The sequence below is a fragment of the Lepisosteus oculatus genome, chromosome 10, assembly GCF_040954835.1.
Source record: "Lepisosteus oculatus isolate fLepOcu1 chromosome 10, fLepOcu1.hap2, whole genome shotgun sequence".
NCBI lineage: Eukaryota > Metazoa > Chordata > Actinopteri > Semionotiformes > Lepisosteidae > Lepisosteus > Lepisosteus oculatus.
The window spans coordinates 9,078,764-9,101,819 of record NC_090705.1 but is presented as its reverse complement, the minus strand read 5'-3'; the positions used below and the strand labels follow the sequence as shown (position 1 = coordinate 9,101,819).

The window sequence follows — 23,056 nt, the reverse complement described above, 5'->3', positions numbered from 1 at the left end:
GGTGGCAGGTGTGAAGGGGCACGTCTGCCACGATTTGTACCCACAAATAGTTCCTAAAAGAGTGCCAGCAGCGCTGAGGAATCTCTCTCGTCGGTAGATTCTTTTGCTGGGCCCTGTGAAAATAACGTGCTTTGCATGCCGGCATCGCTGCCCTGCGGATTCTCAGCATATAAAAAAATACAGCCCTTACGCATTTCCCTGCAGGTCTGTAATCCCTGACTTTTCAAGGCCTGTGTGGGCTGAAAATCTAGCAAATGCCATTCAGGTTTTGTAAGAGCTACAGCTAAGATCTGCTGTGGGTTATGTATTTCTATCTGTAATCACGCAAGAGGGCTAATGTAGACCTTTTTCACTTAATCAGATTCTAAAAAATAAAAGGCTAAGGGATATTTTATTCTTGACTATATCACTATTTAGCTCCCAGTTCCTGTTCCTAGTTACAGTGCTGCTGAGTCATGCGTTTCTGCCATTATTGTCCAGCTTGTCTGTATTGTCTCACCTGTATCTAGAGTTTCAGCATATGGCTTGCAACTGCAATGGCTTGAAAAACATGCAGCAGTAATACCTGCTGATCAGACTGTTGATAAAAGGGATCATAAGCTTGGCCTGCTTGCTCTTGACAGATCATCAGCATAGGCCTGCAGTCAGCAAGTAGCCCAGAAGTGCTTGGATGAGCAATTCCTTTTTAAAAAATAGCCTATAACGTTAAGTGGCAGAACTGTGCCGAAGGATCCTGTTTCCACTGATGAATAACATTTTTGGGGAAGTTTCTGAAACGACCACAGTAGAGTAGATCTGGATCAGTGTCTCCAGTGAAAATAAGACATTAATGGAAACCGAGCTTATGAGTGGACACCTCAATGTAAAATGTATGGAACTAGAAATGGCACATTCACTTGGTGGATATGTTAGCTACCAAGCTACAGGCCACAGCATGCAGCAGGGAGTTTAGTTTCTACAAGTATGTGTCAGTGTATATAAAACTATTATTCGTACTACAATATAAAAAGTGTTATTTTTTGTAAACAGTGTGCAAGCAAAACATGAAAAAGTTCACGGTACCTACTCTATACTGTAGTGCATAAGACTTTGACTTTCACAAAAATTACATTAAAAGCCAGTTCTGACCTTTTTGTCACACATTCTGTCTGGGGCAAACTCCCCAGTCCAGTCTTGGTGCCTTTCAAGAAGCAGCTGATGAGATTTGAAAGTCAATCAGCTCCTATCAATCAAGCATGGAAGCCGAGCCAAAAGGCCTGCTCTTTTTTGTAATGTTTGGCATGTTTAGCTCGATGTGTTCAGCACTCCTGAACGTAGGTAATGCAGATATGATCCCTTTAAAAAATTAATTTCACAGGACATTTTCTAAAACAGGTGAAATCTTCCTGGTTTAAGGAGAACCTAGGTAAGTGTGTAGCCCTAACATTTTTCATCAATCCGGCTATTGAGAAACACCAACTTGCTCTGATGAAGAAGCAGTGTCCAAAATCCTATTGCTGAAGGCAGCAATGCTACGGTCTTCTCCATGAATTCTTTCTTTGTTTCCTGAACTGCTTGACTTAACAAATATACTGTACTCTGATTGCTCATAATTACTGTATTTTGTGGGTAATTACAGAGTCTCATGAAGCCTGCAAGATCTGGCCCTGGATTTGAATACCCTTGGGTCGTGAGTCGTGTCTCCTGCTCTGGGATTCATAGGTGGTGCTGTTGCATCTCTGTGTTCGGTGCTCAGTGTGATGTTTGTAATCTGACGGGATTCCGTCTTTCAGAACTGTGCTTCCGAATGTGCAACCTTGGAACACTGCCACATAGAACAGATAAAAGATCTAGATGGAGAACTGGAATGAGATTGAAAGAGTCATTTTTTGCCAATCCTTTTTTCTTTTTTTGAAAGGATTCTCACATTCATTTTTAGAAGTCTTCAGAGTTGTGAATGGATAGGAATAATCTCTCTCTGAGATTTAATGTTTTAGAGATGCAATATGATTATAATTTTATTCATATTGTTTTGTATGCTTGCACAAGAAATGAGTTGGATATTTTATGTTTAATATTCTGAATCCCTCTTGATGAGAGATACAACTGTCCAATTTGAACTTTAGAAATAAATTGCAGCCCATACAAAGATTTTTTCCCATTTCTGAGAGGCTTTTTTGTCATGTAAACAGGTTTTTCATTTATATATTTTTTCTGGTGGTTCAGACATTGTTTTTAATTTATTAACCCTAATTCTGAAGCATTTGGCAACATTTCTCCTTTTTGTCAGATGTCCAGCAACTGGTATGTACTTGTTTACGAGCCAAAACAATTCAGGATTTTCTGTGATTATTCCAAAATTCTGAGCATAATACTAGCATCTCCACTTGAGGCTCACTGTGCCCACTTTCAGCAGCTCATCCTATGAGGGCAGTGTTGAAGCGCAAGCTGGCTTGCCCTTTTCTGCTGCAGGAGATCAGCGAAGAGGCTGAAAGGGTGGTACTGTAAATATCATGAGACTGTGCTAGATGCTGCTTGATGAAAAATCCTGCAAGTGGGATTTTGATTGCACACGGGTGGATCGTGGGATTTGAAAACATCAGAAATACGCGCCCTGGACCAGTTCACAAGAAAGGGGCTGATATTGGGTTACACTAGTGCCATGTGAAATTCAGCAACAAAAGTTGCTTGTAATGTCAAACCCACTCAGTTGTGATGAACCCCTAAACTTGAGCCCTCTCTTTCCAAAACAATTGTTGTCAGATTAACTAAAATCCTTTCAAATTACTTAGCCCAGAGGTCTCAAACTCAAATGAATATGGGGGCCACGTTATATAAAATGTGCTAATTGGCGGGTCGCCTTCATACACGTACAAAATGTATCAAATATTTAAAAATTAACTGGAACTGAAATTTACTAAATAATGTAATGCATACGGCCTCCATTGGTTGTGAGAGCTGGCTTACCAGCGCAGTGACGTCACCGCCCTTCCCTGCGAATACCAGGGACCGCAGCCTCCGGGCTGATGGGAGATTTCCCTTTAGCTCAAGTGGCTGGGTCCCTGTTGAGTGACGCCGGAGGCCCGGGTTCGAGTCCCCAGTGGGGGGCCGACTTGAGGCAGCAGAGGCAAGGGCGCATACCCACGTGAACCCCGGAGGGCTACAATAACTTTACTTAATGTACTCGACATCATGTGAGGTTAATTCTGAAGTTCTTCATTCTGGGTGCTTCATTGGCAACGTTTTGCAGAGACCAGAACGTCAACATTAGGCCTGATGTCATGTGAATTAGCCAGTGGCAATGTTGCTCGTAAATGTTCATCGCCGAGTCTTGACCGTAAAACTGATCTGTTGATCTTCATTGACTTCAGAAACTGTTCACATACGTACGTACTGCCAAACACTGCTATGATTTTAGCAGAAGCAGAGACTAACCTCTGAAATCTTTCTTTCTGTCCGTCTGCTTTTTTATTGACAGCACTCTGTCAGCCGGCAATCGGGCAAAAAAAAGACGTAAACCCCGACTCCTCGTGTTAACGCACTCACGAGGGCTGTGAATAGGACACAAGGATAGTTACAAGACAAGGGACAAAACAGAAGTAAAGAATTAACTACTGTTTACGTTAGGTTTCATCGGTTCATAGTTTTATATAGGCAGGGTGACCTAGTGGTCACCCCACGGACCCTCAGACCATCTCCCGGCTACATTTCCCAGCCTGCACCACGGCGCATGCATTAGCAGGGTGCGCCTCCGCTTCGTCGCTCGGCGAGGACGCTTTGATATTTCCACGGCGATTTATTGAGATGGAAGATGAATGGAACAAAAAAATCTACCAAATGACCAAAACGACCGAATTTTATTGGTAACTTTTTGTTAGTAAGAGTGAGTCGTTGCAGGGCCCACGGATAATCACCGCCGCATTAGACATTAAAACCAAACCTGTGGGACCTTCAACTTCCATGACCCAGCAGAGGTCAAAGCAGTTCGGAGTCGGTCCTGCAAACACAGGGCAAGGGGAGGGAACGTACCCAGGGTGGGATGGCAGTCCAGCCTGTTCATGCAAGTTTAAAGGAACTATTCCTGGTGTCCTGCCATGGTCCTTGAGAGTCACAGTAGTTCTTATAGGTTACCCTAAAATCATCAGAACCTGGGACAAATGTGAGTTTTCATCAATTTAGCTAATTTATTTGTTTAGTTATCTCAGGAACGACCCATTGTAGCTCTTGAGAGCTGCCAGGTGAATTCGTATTTGAATTTGAGGTGATCTTGCTCAAGATAAAGTTGTTTTCATTGGCTGTCCCTGCGGTGTCTCGTCTTTCTGCTTTGTTTATCTCCAGGACAGCTGGGGGAGGACATGGAGGACATGTTAGCCTCCGATGCCAGACCTCTGTTAACATTTCACAAAGAAAAGAGGCTCTACTAAAATAAGGGTCTTGGCCAGTTCTCTCAGCTTCTTACATCGTCAAATCTTCAATTCCAGTCTCGGTTGCCAAGCCCCTCTTAAGCATGACAGGCTGTTGTATTTTAATTAGTTGTCAGGGCAGTTGTCAGTGCTTATGCCACTGGCCTCAGTCACAGCTTGCTGTAAAGACTTCCAGGATCAAGGAACCTAGTCGTGCGTGCTAAGGCGATGCTGATGACAGAAGATTGCTTTTTGGTTTTACAAACGTAATCTAACACAAGCAGATTAAGCCATTCTTCTTTCTTCCATAACGGTTCCAGGACAGTAGTGTAATGCATACAGCCTCCATTGGTTGTGAGAGCCGGCTTACCAGAGCGGTGACGTCACCGCCCTTCCCTGTGAATACCAGGCACCGCAGCCGCCGGGCTGATGGGAGATTTCCCTTTGGCTCAAGTGGCTGGGTCCCTGTTGAGTGATGCTGGAGGCGTGGGTTCGAGTCCCCAATGGTGGGGGGGCCGACCTGACGTGGCAACGGCGAGGGCGCCCACGTGAACCCCAGAGCATTACAGTAGGTACTGTATGTTCAGGGAATGGCATAGTCAGTCATGCATTTTACATGTGTAGTTTACATACTGCTTAAATCTTCCACTTCCTGTGGCTATTTGCCTTGTGACCTACTGCTCTACTATGATTTGCAGACTTGGATTTTAAACTAAAACTGGTGATTCAGTTTGTCATTGACCTGCCTGATCTGGTATTATTGAAGGGCTGCTGCACATCACCTGGGGATCTGCTTCATTTCAGCGGTAATACGAAGTTAAATCAAGTCATGGCTACCTGAATACATATTTCGCCTGAAAACTGTCAATTGTCAAGGACCGAGTATATAGATTGACTAAGCTAATGACTAAGGAAGCCACTGGAGCAGCATTTGTTTACGTTGTTTGCAGTACACATGTAACAGATATGGGGTTGAGGTGTGTCTGCCTACGATGGACATGTTTAGAAACACCTTGCATAAGTCCCAATCAAAAGTAATTTTGTACCCTGAAGTGACAAGTAATACTTTTAGCTGATGAAGCTGGTGCTTAGTTGTATCCAAGGTAAACATTTTTGCATGCATGTGGTATTAGAATTGCTTTTCATCTTCTGTATTTGTTTTTTTTTCCTGTTAAATAGCATTGCGCTTAATAACTAAAATATTTCAAAATGATTCCTCTTTCACTTAACTGTTCAGCGGGCCTCAGCTGACAGGGCTGCTTTCCCATTGTTTGCTGGAGATGCAACGCGCTGATAAAGTTCCAGGTGAGCAGCATTGTGCTCTTGAAAGAGTAGATCAAATATTATACCCTGCAGTGCCTTTACATGTCATGTATACTATGTCAGTCAGCATTAGAATTGAGTTTCAGGCCATGAAGAAGCCTTGCTTTAAGGATGGATCAATGAAGCAGACTAAGTAAGGCTTGGTCACATCTATTTTCCCCTGTCATTGGAATCATTTCTTTTGCGTCATAAGGCATCAGAATCTCATACAAAAGTAACCTTTTCCTCTCTACACCGAGTCAGTTTTCAGTGCCTGAACATGCTCAAAGAGCCTGTAAAATAGAATAGAATTCTTTCTACAGTATATTGTAACTTTAATTTTGTGATTTTTATCCCTCCCCGGTGAGCTCACTCATTGCCAGCACCTACCGCTGCACGCTGTATTGTTGTGCATTTGATAAACTTGAATTGATTTATGGTCAGGCAATAATAGTGGGTGTTGAAAGTGAAAGAGGAAAAAAAAGTGAAGGTGGCTTATTTTTTTAAAGGGATGCAGTATTGAAAGCAGCCCCTACCTACTGTATGTCAAACTGAAGGCAGGTCCACTGTGTTCTATAGCCTTTAACACAGCCCTAGTCTTGAATGAGGAGAGTAGAGGCATCCATCTAAAACTGTTGATGAGAGCTACATAACGTAAAGCAAAACCTGTTGGTGACTTCGGGACTGTTATGTGAGCTGAGATTGAATATTTCTGTGTCTATAATGAGCTGGTTGCCCTGGCAATTGGAATTTTCTTCTTCAATTTATGGTGTAATATACTTCAGAAAGCGGATTCTGCTTAAACGACTACCTCTCGTGACATGGGCATGATCCAGTCAGTGTGTGCAGATGATGTATTCCGGCTTGAAGCATGGGTTTTCAATGCCTTGAAATTCACGCTGATGTCTCGCGTAGGTTGTCATGGGGCTTTGCAGCACTAGGACAAATCTGGGAATTTGATCATCCCTCGAAATAAAAATAGGCTTGAAAAATCTACGGAGCAATATTTCTCACTCGAAGCATTAAGAACGCTTATGATCTCACACATTGTGCAGTCGTAACCTTTTTAATCACCTTAAAGTTTGACTTGGATAGATGAGGCTGCACATTGTGGTCCTGATGATTCCCGGGCAGACAAAGTTCCCTGCCCAGCAACTTACAGCAGATATTTTGGGGGAAATGACTACATGAAAAAGCCCATAATTGTGCTCGCAAAGCTCAGCAAAACATACCTTCTTGAAAATAAAAAAATATTTCCCCGAGGTTTTTGGAAAAGTTTCTAAGTCGCTTCTGTGTAGGTGTGAGAAGTTGTAAATGTTTCCCACCACCTTTATTCTGCTGCAGATGGACCAAGAGACGGAGGGAAGCTCAGATTGTTCTTGGCAGTATTTTTCCGATGTACCTGGATCAAAGGATTTTGGTCTTTCACGGCCTGCTCCCTCTGCTGTCTGCCGTGCTTCAGCGCTGTTCTTTTCTGTATCTGTCATCTGTGCACTGTTAAGAACTGTGCATCATTTTGAGGATGGTGTCTTTATAACGGGAGAGGGAGGCTTTGTGCAAGATGTATTTTAATTGTGGCATTGTGTATTGCAATCACAAGACGTTACCAGCAGTGAACACAATAGGCAAGAAATAAAACGGTATGAGATTTCCTTTAAATGCTGAAATATTATCATTCATCTGCAAAACAGTTAACAAGCAACCAGAATCTGTCCTCCATTGCTCTTTCAGCTACAGGTAGTCTGTGGATCTTTATGGATGTTCTTATCTGCAGTATTTTAACCAGCTGAACTTCTGTGATATTGTTTATTTTTAATGTCAATTTAAATTATCTGTCCTCTGTCTCTTTAGCATACATTTTGCTCTGCAATTTTTACTTTTGACATATTCTGCAATATTTATCTATACTAACTAATCCCTAATGGGGATTGTGGTAGATGCCAATGTAATCAATCCTTTTTTTTCCCCATTTCCTGCAGTTCTTTGAGATCAACACTTATAAGCATTTATAATTCATTATGAAAACTGAACGTAATAAAAATTAATGGGAGCTCTCAAGGGGGAGAAAAGGGATGAAAAGGGGGCTAATTAAACACATTGCCAACATGACAGAAGCCAACCAAACTCACTGTTGAAGGTTGTGCTCTAAGAAAATGCTTTGTTGGCAGCTGAGTGAAAAAAACTCTGGGCTTCTGAGTAGCTTCACCTGGTCCTGTGAGCCCTGTGATCCAGACATCACTAGCTGATTGTGAGCGGGGTTCCCCAGGCAGAAGCATTCAACTGGCAGAGCACTGCCAATGGATGGGTGGGACAGAGGCATGAGAGGCTCAGAAGGGCTCTCGGGGCTTTCTGGCACACTGTGACTTGCCGGCGACATCAGTGGGAGACACGCGGCTCCTCCGATTGGCACTAATTCTCCTGTCAGGTGCTCTGAAGCCTGCGGCTTGTCACATGATGAATGGCTGCCCAGGTGGGCATCGGATAAACATGTCTGTGTGTCTGCTCTCTCCTGACAGGGAGTGAGAGTTTCAGTCACAGCCCAGCAGAAAGGGGGCTAAGAGGATTCCAGTAGCAGATGTTCACTTTATACATTACACGAGTCGCCTGCCAAGGACTTCAACAGTGAAATAGTACATTAGTAGCTCAAAGCAAGCGAGGGTTTTGCAATAGACAGATTCCAGGCTGATGGCAGTGAGGAATGCCAGTGTTTGTTACTTTAAAGCTGATATCTTTGTAAGTGATTCCGTTAGTAACTCTGTGTTGCTCAGTCATGTTGTATTTATTTGTCACAATGGTCTCTAAAACAAACTGGTCTTTTACTTATTAAAGTATTGCCTCTCCTCTGGGAGAAACAGTGCGTAATGTAATCATCATGAAAAGGGATAGAAGCACCATGTGTGGTGTGTAAAACACAAACAAGAGACTGATGCGAGAGATATCATCCTGATCTCAAACCTTCCTTCGTTTCAACACGTGAACTTGTTTGAACACCTTTACATGGATTTACTGAAGCACTACAACAAACGTACTGTGCAAAACAACACATTCTAGGAAATGACATTCAGACACATTACCATGTAACAGTTATTATCTGTTGAATACAACCATTTGTTTCACCTGTGTCCTTCAAGATTCTTGCCATTCGTTTTCTCCAAAGTACTTAAATTGTGCTACTTGTTTCTTTTAACCAAAAAAATGAGCAAGGTTCCTTAGCATATTGCCCTCAATTGTTAGCCTCATAGACCTATTTCTTTCTTCATCTGTGCATACCAAATTAAGCATGATTGCAAATGCACTGCTAGTAATTGCTAATTAATTAGCCAACTGTTACACTAAATACCTGCTAATTTTCTTTGCAGATTGCCAGGGCTGCACGGCTTGTAGTTCGCACCTCTCTGAGCTGTGGAACGAGAGGAGCCAGGCCTGCAGTCTGTGAGGAGCACTGCACTGCTTCCCTTCGCTTAGTGTGAAGCGCTTTCTAATTATGTGCTGTCGATGTCATGACGAGCTGTGATTTTCTGAAGGGAGGTATCCCATGGTCTGTCTTCCTTGTGGAGCCGGGTGGAATCTGTTACATAAGTGGCTGGTTGACTGCTTTTGGCCCCCAAATGATTTGATATATCAAATTTAGTTCAGTCTGCGACATCATAATGTCCTAGACGTTGCACCTCCGATGTCAAGATTTGACCAGCATTATTTTTAGAACTTGTTTTCTTAAAACATTTGGTGCCCGTTATCGGAGAGCCCTTTTTTTTTTATAAGCAACAGATTAAGAATTTTATCATGAAAACTGTTTTGAACACTGTTTGATCCGTGAGACAGTGATAATCCCTTTTCAGCATGAATTACACTTCACTTTCTGCTGAAAGAGAAAGGAACACATTATAGTTTCTGAACACCATTAGCCTTGTAACGTCAGTGACACAGAAATGTGAAATTCATCTTACAAGGCCAACCACAGTTTCCAAACACACTTTGCTGCCTCATGTTCCTGGGTAGCGTGAGGCGTTTATGAATATTAACGGCTCTGTGTTGCCATCATTCATTTCAGTGAGTTCAGGCTAGCTCTGTATGTCCACAGACATTCTTCACACTGGAAGATGGATAGCTGAAGTTTTGAAGTATCCTTGCTGCGCATAGACATACATCATCTTGTGCTTATATTTACAGTAAGCTGGCATTTCAAGCTAATTGTACCTCATACCTTTAAAAACGACTTTCTTCCACAGTCTCATGAATCAGTAGCGACCTATTGCTTTTTCTCATAAAGTTTTTTTTCCCCGGCTCTTGCATTTGTGACGTAGAAGAAAGTGAAATTTGGAACTGCAATATACCGTGAACATTTGGGCGAGTAGAAATCACCAGTGTTTCACCTCTTTTCTGATGTCCATGAAGATTAAGAGTGAAGTGTACATTTAGAGCTATTAATTTCAGGGGAAGATAAATTCAGAGCTATCAAGAGTCAGGATGGGCCTGTCTAAATGAGCTAGCCACTGTAACGTGAAGGTCTCATAATGTTAATAATAAACTTTATTTTATGTAGCGCCTTTAAAGGCTTCTCAAAGCACTTGGTTTTCAGTGGTTAACATTGCTGCCTCACAATGGGCCTTAAATAAACTGTCTTCTTATTTGTTTTTTTATTTGTTCAGCTCTCGTTTCACTTCAGTTTATTGTTTCAATGACTTGTTTGAATTCAACTAGTGGGCTTGAACAGCACCAAGGACACTCACTACAAGAGCCTCTGACAGAGTCATTCCCACCTGCGTCTGTGCGTCATTATTGGATGAGCAATAAGAGGCATTTAGAAAGCAATAGGAGAGCAACAATTTTAAAACGAGTCCTGTTCACTTTGTTTCTTGGAAATGACGTGCAGAAAAGTCTTGATTTGTGACATCTCAGCTCTGAGTATAGAAATTAGTTCAGAATCAGTCAGTCAGTCAATCAATTGGTTTAGTAGTGGATTCTTTTTGGCTGGAATGAAGACTGTCAAGGACTGGAGGAAGATTCCCTGTGTTTCACTGTCCACACTGCAAGGGCACAAGTGTCCAGCCTCTTACAGCACTGGCTGTTGCACAACAGGATGAGACTGCTGACTGGCTCAGCAAGGCTGGGCTGAGAGAGTTCCCCTCCTTGGGGGACCTTGACCACAGACTGCCAATGGGTGCAGTCTAGCCCAGACTCACACCAGCAACACATGAGCTGTGGGGCGTAAGAAGAACTCTGAAGGACCCATCTTCAGTGGGATTTTGGAGTTTTGATCTTTATCCATAGCAGAAAGCAATAGAAAAAGTGTTTAGGAACAGTGCACTTGCTTTGACATGAGGTTTGAAGAAGACCAGATTGTTCTGAACATTTTGTTCAGCTGGAATTAAAGTGTTATGAGTGTTGCAGCTCCAGTTCAATGTATGAGTGAACGCCATGGGTATAAAGGAAGGCATAAGCAGCTGTGGGCCAAGCATCCCCCTCAGCGTGGAGCTGCGTGGTCCTTCTCCTTTCCCTTTGATTCACATAACACCTCTGAAGTGATGACAGTGAGCAGTAGGAGACATCAAAGGAAACTCTCGTTGTCCGTTAAGTAAATCATGAATAGGCAGCAGTTGGATGAGTATCTTGGCTGAATGCTTTTGGGTCTGGCGATTAAGTGATTGAGTTTGCAGGTTTCAGTTCAGTCTTCTGTGCAGAGATGGCACCAGCACATGAACTAGGAGATACTGTCCAAAATAATTCCAGTCCTCACACACTAAATATCGATTCCACAGGACTGAAAGTGAGAGTTCTCCAAAGGCTTTGGCAGTGAGTGTGAACAAGGATTTTCTTTTTTTTTTCTTCCTACAGGAGGAGCGGTTTAAAAGTCATAGTCAATCATATCACAATTAACGTACAACAAGCACCCAGTAGCCCAATTCTGTACAGGGCTCATTTACTGCACAGACCTGTTTTCCATTGTAATGATCTGTTAAAATCACTGGGCACAACACACACATTAAAAACGCGGACTGGCAAATAAGTTGGAAATTTAAAACCGAGAAATTAGTTACCTTTTTCCTATTTCTTCATATATTTTAACCTAGGGAAACAGAATGCTGCCATTACAATAGTCAAAGTTAATGAGCCATCATCCTCTTATTTAGTTAATGTACAATCCATATCTTCAGTGTGCTTGTTTAATTATGATGAAAATTAACTATTTTGCTATGCTCCTTTCAAATATATGTACCAAAGCTTTGTGTCGAAAGCATAGGAATAACATAAAGTAGGGCTATACAAATACCATATGGTGGAAATCTGTACATTATAAAGTGTGATTTAAAGAGAGTTGGGGACTGTGACATCCTGATCTGAAAAGGAGGGTTAGTTTGAACAATGTCAATGTTGAAATTCGGTTTGATTTGCATGTTTGATGTAGAGAGCCTGGTAAAACTATTCAAACTTTCTAAAATAGTTTTTTAGCTTCTGTTTTAATCACTTTGTGGATAAACATGCTCTGTGCTTCAAGCAGAACCCATCTAGCCCATTGCCATTCATTTTCTAATGATTTTGGACCCTGTCCCATTTTACCTTCTGGACATTGAGAACATTTGCTTTGAAATATACTTCAAAGCCACACTGTATCACGATCACCTGTTGCTTAAAAGTTCTATCCCCTTTGTCTCGCTCTGCCTGTATTGTTTTTTTGAGCGGACAAGATCCCAGTCTGTGTTGGGGAATGAAGGCGTTGAAGTCTCACGTAAAAACTGCTTCTCTCTTGTGCTTGAAGGAAAAGAATCAAACTGTAAGAGTTTGACATGAGAGACAGTAGTTTTAAAAACGTTTTAGACCTCATTTGTTTCTGGGGCAGCGGATAAAGGCTGAACTCCCCGACTGCAGGAAGAGGGCAGGAGGGTCGATTTGTAAACGGATCTCTGACCAGAGATTAAGGGGGAATATCTGTCCTGAAATGGGGTGAAAGCCGTGGGTGATTGTGCCTGTGGTATATTTATGTAATGGAAACAAGTACCTCCTATGCAAATCATCTTTGCTGCCCATCCTTGCACTGCATTGCTTAGAGGTGAATATCCCAGCTCATTTGCACATGATTACAAGGCCATGCGCTCTTTTCACATGCTTCATTTATCTGGACAAGGTATGGATCCCACCCCCGTTCAGAAGCTTTGCAGCTCAAAGGCACCACGGGGCTAATTCTGCAAGTCCAAGATGTATCCAGTTCTGAATAGCTCCACCTGCTCCGACACACAGCACTTGTCTGATAATCCAGTAAGCCTGTGTTAACTGTCAGTGATTCCTGCTGTGACACTCATGTGAAAGTCATTGAGGAGCTCGGTTTGCATAAACTGCCACGCAAAGTGATCTACTGTTCTCTTACTGTTCTTATCATCAAATACTCTGCAGGTTGAGATGTAAGAGATGTTTATTATATACCAATTGCACAACCGTTTTTTTAGTATGGGCCTGTTTTTTTAATGAAAACTCATTTTTTTCACGTTTTTAATGTGTCGTAGTGTAGCCCTGTGATGGACTGGCGACCAGAGGGAGAGCACACATGCGTCTGGGATAAGCATCATTCTCATAAGGGATTGTATGAGCGCTAAACAAAGCATTTCTTAGTTTTGATTTGTTGGTTGTTGCAGCTGCATGCCATTAAGCTGGTGTGCTGTCCTTCCTCTCTCATTTGGAAAAAATAGAGTACAAATCCAGTGCCTTAAAGAATTAGAACCTGCTTTATTTTAATGGCAAGTGTACTGAATTTTGCTTTCATTTACTGCATCTCAGTTGTGTAATCTCTCCATGACCACATTAGTTATCAAATTTAAGAAATCAATATAACAACAAACTAACAGCATGCTAGTACAAGTAAGGAATTATTTTTTTTAAGAATCCAACCTACATGGCCTGCTCTATTGTTTAAAATTTCAGACTTCAGCTACAATAGGTTTAATCTATGCAGAGCTCACTGCCAAAAGAGATGACCCCTGTGTCACGCCATGACTTTTACTTCATTTGATAAGAACCTGCACTTACTCAAGGCAGGAACCTTATAATAAAAAATCTTAGAGGGACATGAAATAATCCTGGCCTAGTTTGTTTTTCACGTATGTGGTCTGAAAGGTGGTTTCTAAGAACTCAACAGATGTCCCTGAAAATTCTGAGAGAATCACTGCTTAAAGATTGTGACATGTCGCAGATTTGCAGAACTGAAACAGTAAGTTTTTAGCATCTCAAGATCAAGTTGTGGGAAATTAAAAGTTAATACCGAATGTGTAAAGAAAAACCTCAGACAGAACCTATAATATTTTGACACATTTCATGTGCTTTTTAAAACGGCGGTACAAAATGAAATTTTCGCCCTGCCATGTATTTGAAAATATTCCAAAGTCATTCTTAGGCTTGATGATTTTTCCTGTGAGAAGAAACTTGTTTGCGTGTAAGAGCAGGAGAATGTCCATTTTAGGCCTCCACTTCTATATTTGAAATCTAAGAAACAAGACACTGAAATCCCACAGAGATGAGCCACACAATGATGCATGGGAAAGCCCTTCAGTGGTCCGATGCTGGCATTACTGTTAGGTAACAGATTATCTGATGGATCTGTTAGAGTTCCTTTACCTTCCCCAAGAGAGTACTTACTTACCTTTAAGCTGTCGTTATCTAATCACAAGGTCCCGTGTCCAGCCATGTTACAGCTTATTTATAATTCAGTAGAAGCCTCTTGGTTTGATTTTAAACGGCCATTATAAAACGTACCCGTAAGTCAGAGTACTGCTAAGCAGACACGTTGCACTCTCAATGCTGAAGAGTAGAAGATCATACCCCCTTTCTAAGTTCAAGTTCAGGTAGGCTTTACACGAACTGCCACTGTTTAAGGACTGTTCGAGAATTTCCAGGTTTCACTGCAGTGGCCCAAATAATCTGTGCACCAGTGCATCAGATATTGAATTTGTCTTTTGTGTTTTTATGATGTGGAGCTGCAATGAAGTCCGTATTCGGGGAGTAAAAACAATTTGGGAGCTTTGGGAGTATATCAGTGTGAGCCAATGCTTACAGAAAGAGGGATGTGGCGGTGTGGTTCAAGCTGAATGAACTGTTACAGATGGACGATCTCTTAAAAATACATCAGGAAGTCCAGTCATTCGTTTCATAACATGCTGTGAGCTCTAAAAATACACCTATCACAACTTTGCGCCGAAAAAATGCAGCATCTAAGATTAACACAAAGAACTGTTTAAATTGATTCAAAAACTAGGTTGGCCTTATTTTTCCCTTGTTGTTTTAGCATTTTTTTTTACATTTTAAACATATTTCCTTTTACTTATGATTATAGACTCGGACGTCACTCTAACACGCTCACATCTGCTGTCAGAGAATCTGCAACAGGGTAAGCAGCAGAATGCTGACTGGGTCCTGGTTGTGTGTTCTTCCATTGTGTCGATCGTATAACATGCCCACACACACACACCTTCACTCAGAGTCTGGTCTGGTCCTCGATACTGGCTGTACGTCAGTGACCCAAGGTTCGTTCATGTGATCTTTCTTTTATTCTCCTGTCTCCAGACAGTGTGGGCCTCAAACCTCTATTCATCAGGAGCGCAGATGGTATTCAAATGAGGCTTTGTACAACCGGAATGTTGAGGCATTGTGAGCTTCACTGCAGTTTTCCAGATATATATTGGGTGGATATGCTCCCAATCCAGTCTTACTGTTCCCTGGAAAGTAACTAGCAGGTGTGTGACCACTGATAAAGGACCGGATAAAGACAATAGCCGAGACAGCTTGAAATGTCCCCCATCTGTGCTGCCCATTGTGAGCTTCCCATATCTGTCCATAGGAATGCTGAGTGTGACCTTACTTGCCAGCTCCAGAAATGTCAAGTGATTTTCTTTCAGCTCTGCCCCAACTACACCTCTTTGTATTTCGGCCAAAATTTGATCCTTCATTTTTAAAGACACGAATGCCATTCGTATTTTCACAAACAACAGATAAATCCACTCCATGACAAAACTCCATAGTACACTTGCTAGCAATATGCTGGGTTAAACATGCTTCCCTGTTGTGTGTGCTTGCTTTCAGTCCAGCCACTGATTCCAGTGACATGAAACTTCCAATTGAATGCTCTGCTTGTTTTGTGTTGGGTGTGTAAATGAAGGACATACCTCTCTCCCCACCTCAACCTGTGTTCCAGATAACCTAAAACCCAGCCATTAACTACATCACTTCATCCGTCATGCAATCATCCAACACATCAAAACACCAAGCAGAAGCAAAGCTATTAGAAAAGCTACTTGGATCTCAGGGGATGATTACACGAAAGTGTTTGTGCTTAGGACTGTTTTGTTTATGATTTGCTATGTAAATAGTGTGCTGGAAATCAAGAGCAGTTAGGTCATTCAAAAACATGTGCACGGTATTCCATTATTTAATAGGATATAAAGTATTTTTTGCTGTTACAAATTTAAAAAAAATATTTGTTATAATGACAACTAAAGCTTGCGTATTAACTTGCGTACTGCTGCTCTCAGATTTGCATGTATAGTGAATGCTTAAAATATTTTTGTGTTTCTTTTTATTTTGGAGTCAAGCAGGTTTCTCATTAAACATGAATCTCTGTAATGGGGTGATATTTTTATCAAGAAATATTCAAGTCAGAGCAGCACCCACTGTTTTTATCCTTTAAGGAAAAGAGTAACTGTTTCTAAGATTTCAAGAGGCACCATTTAAGTGTGGCTACAGATCTGAGTGAAAAAGGAGTAGTTCATGGCCTGTAATGCAGTGAAAAATAGCAGGGCTACAGTATCAGTATTTGTTTTCAGAAAACTAAGTTTATCTCCTCCACTTATATCCAAGAACAAAGATGATTTTTATTAAACCTCACAGGATGCAATTCTGTGCAAGGCCGCTCTACATAACAAAAATAAAACTTTTAACGTTAAATTCTGTATAAAAAAAAAGAGAGATCTACCGAGGCAAAACTATTTTTTTTTTAACTTTCAGCTAATGTGCTTACTTTTTGAAGTGCCAAAAGCCGTTGTTGGCACTTTAGGATGTTTTACAGTGTTTTTGGAGTTGAAATAGTCTTTTTTTTTTTTTTTTTGACTGTGCACACAGTGTGACAGATGACCTATTGAAATCATTTCAGTGCAGTGTTCCTGTTGCCAAGGCAACAGAGGCTCGCTTTGGCTTTTCATCTGACCATGTGACAGAGGCTTTGACGTCAGTGGGAGGCAGAGTCTGGTACTCACCCCTGAGCTGAAGGATTCTGAGTGTCTTGTGGACTTTTGCGTTCCTGTTGCTTGCTGCTACTGCTGCTGCTGCTGCTGCCTCTGCCTCATTTACTGCTCTTTAGTGGTGCTGCTATCCACTGCTGGGGAACTACTAGGGTATGGGGTATTAAAGACTCGCATTTCTACCGAGTGAGGTAAGCTGCCTACCTGTTGAGTCCTGCCTTTTTAACTAAATGTGATGAGAATCTCCACATACGGTAGCTACGGCACTTTTTCTGCAGAGAGGGTGTGGGTACGCTGGTGCAGCACATGCTGGACATTGGATGTGCTGAAATGGCATTTTGTTTGGCTGTGAAGACTTGGAAAATAAATAAGAAACTGTGTTTTGGACGCGGGGAGACCAAAAATCAAATGTTTTAGAGTTAATTTGCTCCCACGGCTCTCGCTCGCAATAGATTTTGCCCGTCGAGATTCTGTTTTCAGAAGGTGCTGTGGGAGGAATCTTTCCAAAGGCTTGCATTGCAGAAGACGTTAAGTATTTGCACATGATATCTTGGAACTTTCATATCGGCATGTTAACGTCCGCCATAGGGGTACATTACAAATCCTGGAAGGGGGCGGTCTGCTTAATTCGTACTGCAGTGCAGCGAGTTGGGGCTACAGGCACTGGTCCTTAGTGGATGCTGTGTGAGGTCTCTGTTAGATGAAGGAATAAAGCCTCTGGCTGTCTGTTCCATGCACATCAGCGCCAAAGTGCTGAGAGGCAGGCTGGCCTTCGTTTAGTGGGCTCTTGAAGGAAGCAGTACAGACAAACAGCCCCTGGGAGCTGAAGATAACCGGTCTGGTTTATCTCGAAAGAGGAAAACTCCTTTCTCCCATGCCAGCTATTCGAAACAGCATGGGGGGGACTGTCTTACCATCTGCCCCCGTTTGTGTCAGACTGTCACTGGTGCGGTAATGTGTGCAAATTGCATTTCTTGCAAATGGCACCAGCTGCAGACAGGAGTGTTTTATTTCTTGGTCTGGGTCACTGCAGTGACATAAATGCAAAGTGTTACTGTGGTCTTCTGCCTCGCAGGAGCTCATGAATACTCAAACCTAAGTGCATTGCAGGGTTTCTGAAGCCAGCAATAATAACATTAAAACACATCGCCTCTGTAGCACATGCTTTACTTACAGTATCGGTTTTAGGCGACAAGAGTCCACACAGAGTAACCCTGTGCAGCAGGACGCATTATGGGTCTTATTTAGAACCGCTTCGCTGTTGTTACTGGCTCGTCAAAAAGAAAGGAAGCTGAGGTCAGGAGGGATATTGCGGAGAAGAAATTTTAGACCTTAGTTTTAACCTCAAGGTCTATTCTGTCCTTTTGTTTCCACTGGCCTTGTACAGCTTGTTTCGTACTTAAGGGGGGAGTGAGTGAAGGGGGAGTTTAGAGGATGTTTCTGGGGAATCCACAAAGTCCTGCTGGCACAAGGAGCTGATGGGAAGCCGTGCTGGCAGTCATTTCAACAGGTTTCCAGGAGGAGATTAACATTAACATCACTTTATTAGCCCTCTACAATATCTTACATTTGGAATTTGTCTTTTCACATACCCCAGCTTGCTCTCCATGAGACACACAGACAGGGGGAGAAGCCTGGGGTCAGAGCGCAGGGTCAGCCATTGTACAGCACCCCTGGAGCAGCTGGGTATAAGGGCCTTGCTCAGGGGCCGAACAGTGTAGGATTCCTCTGCTGGCCGCGGGATTTGAACCGGCAATCTTCCGGCCACAGGTGAGATCCTTAGCCACAGAGCACCGCTCCTTCCGTATCTGCACAGAGTTAACAGTGCACAAGGTGTCGCAGTGGAATAGCTAACCAGACTATTTCTTTTTTGTCATCTTAAAAAGAGTGCTTATTCTGGAATGTGTTCGTGTTGCACATGGATCCAAAGGAGGGTCACAGATCCTGGGGCTCATTGTTCTTGGGGGCGGTTCTTTCTGAAGAGACCGTCCGCGCCAGATGCACTGCAGGGTCAGAGGGCATACTGTATGTGAAGACATTTAAAGTCTGTAACTCCTAAAAACTATTCAGGACCCGAGCGGGAGATTTTGTTTGTTTTTTTCCTCCTGAGAAGTGTGATCTTCTGTTGAGAGCCTGAAAAGATCCGTTGGTAAACGAGCTTTAGAATTACTCATCAGGTACATGTGAAATGTCTTTCAGTCGTTTGTTGTTAATCTAGATTTTAAAAATGATTTAAGAGTGATGTTACTTTTGAAATGTAATGCGATTGTGCTCCATGCATTTGTTTTTAGGGTTAAGTCAGTGACATGAGGAGTCTCCTCTAGGCTGCAGCCCAATATCAGTCATATACCAGCATATAAAAAGTTGCCATGTTCATCATTTAAAAAAAAAAGACTGGATTGTGATAAAGTCCAGTTTTAAAAAAAGCAACAAAATCATAGAAAAATCTGAAAATGCCAGAATACAGAGCATTCCTATTCTCCTAACATTGTGTCCTGTACGTTTCTTTTCAGGGTGTAAACATTTTAGTTGTGCGTCGAATGTTAAGATTTTAGCCGTCCAAGAAATAACCACTTTTATCCAGATCAATGTGTAATTTATTTTTCAAGACATCCAGCAAATGTTGAAAGTCCGTTTCATTTTACGGTAGTAGTAGCAATAATCCTGACCGTAAAGAGACATTAAGGGTGGTCAGCATTGCTGCCTTGCAATTCTGGATCCCTGGGATTACTTAAGATCACGAGAAGAGATCACTTTATTAGCCATATACAATTTCTTGCCTTAGGAATTTGTCTTGCTCTCCATGAGACACACAGACGGGGAGAGAAGCTTGGGATCAGAGTGCAGGGTCAGACATTTATACGGCGCCCCTGGAGCAGCTGGGGTTAAGTTCAGGGGCCCAATGGAGTAGGATTCCTCAGCCGGCCGCGGGATTTGAACCGGCACCCTCCCAGCCACAGGCGCAGATCCTGAGCCACAGAGCCACCACCACTCCGACTTCCTGGGGTCCTAACTCTGTGGGGTTTGCATGTTCACCCCATTTTTGCACTGTTTTTTTTTTTCCGGGTGCTTGGCTTCGGGGGAAGGACCGGCCCTGGTGTGAGAGTGCGTCTGTCTGACCAGTGATGGACTGCTGCCTTGAGCGTGGTGCTTGTCGTGAAGGGTGTCTTTCTCCCTCACAACCCTGAATTGGAAGAGGTGGCGAGAGAATGGCTGGCTGGCCTGCCATTCCTAACCAGCAAGCCTATTAGAAACCCTTCTGTTTCTCCTCCCACACTCGGAACTCATTTTGCAACCTGTCGCTCGGTTTTCTATAGCTTTACACTGTCCCGGCTTCCAGCTGCGATTACTTAACAACCTGAACGTCAAGGTTTCAGCTCCAAGTCCCAAATTGTTGTTCCAGTATAAAACTTTTTTTTTTTCCGTGCTTCCGTTTCATTGTGTTTGTCTATCTGCGCCACCATAATGTTTGGCAGGAAAGTCGTTTGTGACTTTTCCTTGTAGAAGCTTTACGAAAACTGTCGACAAGCTCCGCTCATTGATGTTTTGACCCCGGCTGTGGTGTGTTGACTTCTCATATCTGTAAGCAATGGAAGTATATTTTTTAAACGCTGCTTGTGATTCTCGACTTTTCCCATCGCTAACTTGGACTAAATGAGCTAAGGAAATGTTTCACTAAAGCCAGGGATTTCTTTTTTTTTTGTTACGTACAGACTGAAGAGAGACGGTTTGGATCAAGAAAGGTCCAATATTAACTGACTCCTGAATGGCGCTTCTGTGAGCGCTCAGCTGCTGTGCTGCTGTTGTTTTCTGTGACACACCGTCGTGTTTGCAGCCTGCCCTGCTGCTAGCCCAGCCTGATGACTTGAACATGCCGGAAGGATGAATGGGCTGTTGTAGAGAGGGCACAGCCTTCGCTGTCATGTGCGCTCACGTCCTCTCAGGTCCGTGAAATCCCAGAAAAGCTGTCCTGGCTTTTTTATTCTTTGCTTATTTTAGTGTTCGCCACTCGCGAGAGGTCATGCGACCTTCAGAAAGATTGCCTCTGTCGTACTTTTCCCCCCCCCAATTCCAAGGAAAATAATATAGCTGAGATGAATGTGGAGAACGAGGTGTATAAACCGTGAACGGGACGAACCCGCCGCAGCTGAAGAATGAAGGCGGCCAGGATTTTCTGAGAATGTGAAGCGCGTTCAAGAACTGAGCTGAGGACGGGCTCCGGCCCTCCTGTTTGGTTGTCTGGTTGGGCGGTGTAGAGGTCGCTGCCTGGAAAGGTTGCGGCTTTGTGGAGGGGTCAAAGGTCGAGTCGTGCCAGCATCAGCTGACTCCATTCCGAGATGCCCCAGCAGGAGGATTTCATACTGGAATTAGGGGAGGCCAGCAGCACGGCGCAGCAGTGGTTAGCATTGCCGCCCCTGAGCCTGGGACCCTGGGTCCAATTACGGACCTGGGGTGTCACCTGTGAGGAGTCCGTATGAGTTTGTGTGTTTCCTCCCACTATCCAAAGACGTGCTGGTAGGTTAAACAGCTTCTGGGAAAATTGGCCCTAGTGTTAGTGTAGGTGTCTGTCTGTCCTGCGATAGGCTGGCATCCTGTCCAGGGAGTTTCCACCTTGCACCCACTGCTTGCTGGGACAGGCTCCAACTCCCCTGCGACCCTGTATTGGGTAAGGCAGGTAGACAACGGACTGTTAGCATTGAAAAACCATGATGTTCCTTGAGGGCTGTGTGAAATTAAATTTCTGAAACTGATGATTACACTATACATACACACTGGAGGGCTTGGCATGTTTTCAGCAATTTAAGGAAAACTGTTTTTAAGGAGTATATTTTGTTGTAGTCATTAAAAAAGGAAAGCTAAGGTATGAATTGATCTAAGGTATCTAAAATATTTTAATGAAATCTCACTGACGTGCTGTATTTTTTTTTTTCCTAAAAGAATAGGTTTCCTGGATTAAAATAGTGATACAGACAGGTTGACGCGTTTTATACTGATGTCAGGTCTGAAAGTGTGGGATATTTTATTTTAGTGTATGCAGTTATTAGAAACACCATCTGTTTTTGCTTTGCTGGTATTGTTGTTTATTATGGCCTTTTCCTATACTACTCCTGCCATTTTCATATTTCTGTCTTTGGACCAGCGCAGTGTGAAGATATCTGAGAGTAATTGAGTCTCCTCTTGCAGTACAGAGCACAACGCAGTTCTGATCTGATTAAATTGTGATGTTTCCTCCCCCACTGCTTCCCAGCGCCTGGAGTAGTCCTCATTATACTCCCCGCTCCGCGCGGCTCTCCACCGATCGCAGTAATGTATGTCCCTGTTACATAACACCTCAGTGCGGTAACAGGGTGTTAGCGGGGATGAGCTGTGGTCCAATCAGTGCAATTATCCTCTGGCAGTGATGCTGGCTGACATGTTGTAAGTGCAGCTGAGCTTTCCCCCATTGGCGCTGTTTAGATCCTGGTACACACTGGCCATTGCTACTGCCCATGGGGTCCTGTCTCAGTAATTAGAGGTCATTGGGGTGGCCCATGAACCATGAGATACAGGTTACTGGGATTTCCCATGCAACATGAGATGCAGGTCACTGTTCCTGAGGGTCTGGTCTACTTGCTGATATTTGCTGTTTTGATGGTTAAATCTTATCGTCTTGCACGTGCGTTGAGCAAAGGAGCCGTCACAAAAACCAAGTATGGAAATGAGAACAGGTGAATTGTTTGGTGATTGACTCGACTGGCAAGTCGTTATCAGCTGATCTTCTTTAGATGTTGACCGTTGTCATCATTTGCAATCAATTCATTATTGATCAGTAATTTTGTTTTTCTGTGCCCAGATTTGCTCTAAATCTTACAAGACACTTAATATCTGTACTGATGCAGAATGAAAACACAATCATCTTGAGTTTTTGCAGTGGCTCATTGGGCACTTCCATAGTGTTAAATGGATTCACAAAAAGAATAGGTAGATGAGTAGAATTGTTCCCTGGCATAACAAAAATCCTGAATTCAATTTCATGCAAATGCCAGGTGCTAAGCTTAAGTAATAGAGCTAAAATGTATTCATTAAGAATCTATCTAAATATAAGTCTATATGAAGACATATTGTTGGCCTGCTTGATTAATGAAGATGCACCGGTTGTGTCCAGCAGGATGG

The 23,056-nt window shown here is 42.8% G+C and overlaps 1 protein-coding gene across 4 annotated transcripts in view; it reads left to right on the top strand.

The window, feature by feature from the left end:
- Nucleotides 1-23,056, top strand: part of ncaldb (neurocalcin delta b) — a 96,005-nt gene that overhangs the window by 34,368 nt on the left and 38,581 nt on the right. Inside the window, exon 1 of one of the 4 annotated variants that reach the window (XM_006635971.3) lies at nucleotides 16,925-17,094. The exons of the other annotated variants lie outside the window; for them this stretch is intronic. The gene's annotated coding sequence lies outside the window, so the exon portion shown is untranslated. Of the gene's footprint in view, nucleotides 1-16,924; nucleotides 17,095-23,056 lie in introns of those variants that run through there. 4 annotated transcript variants of the gene reach the window in all.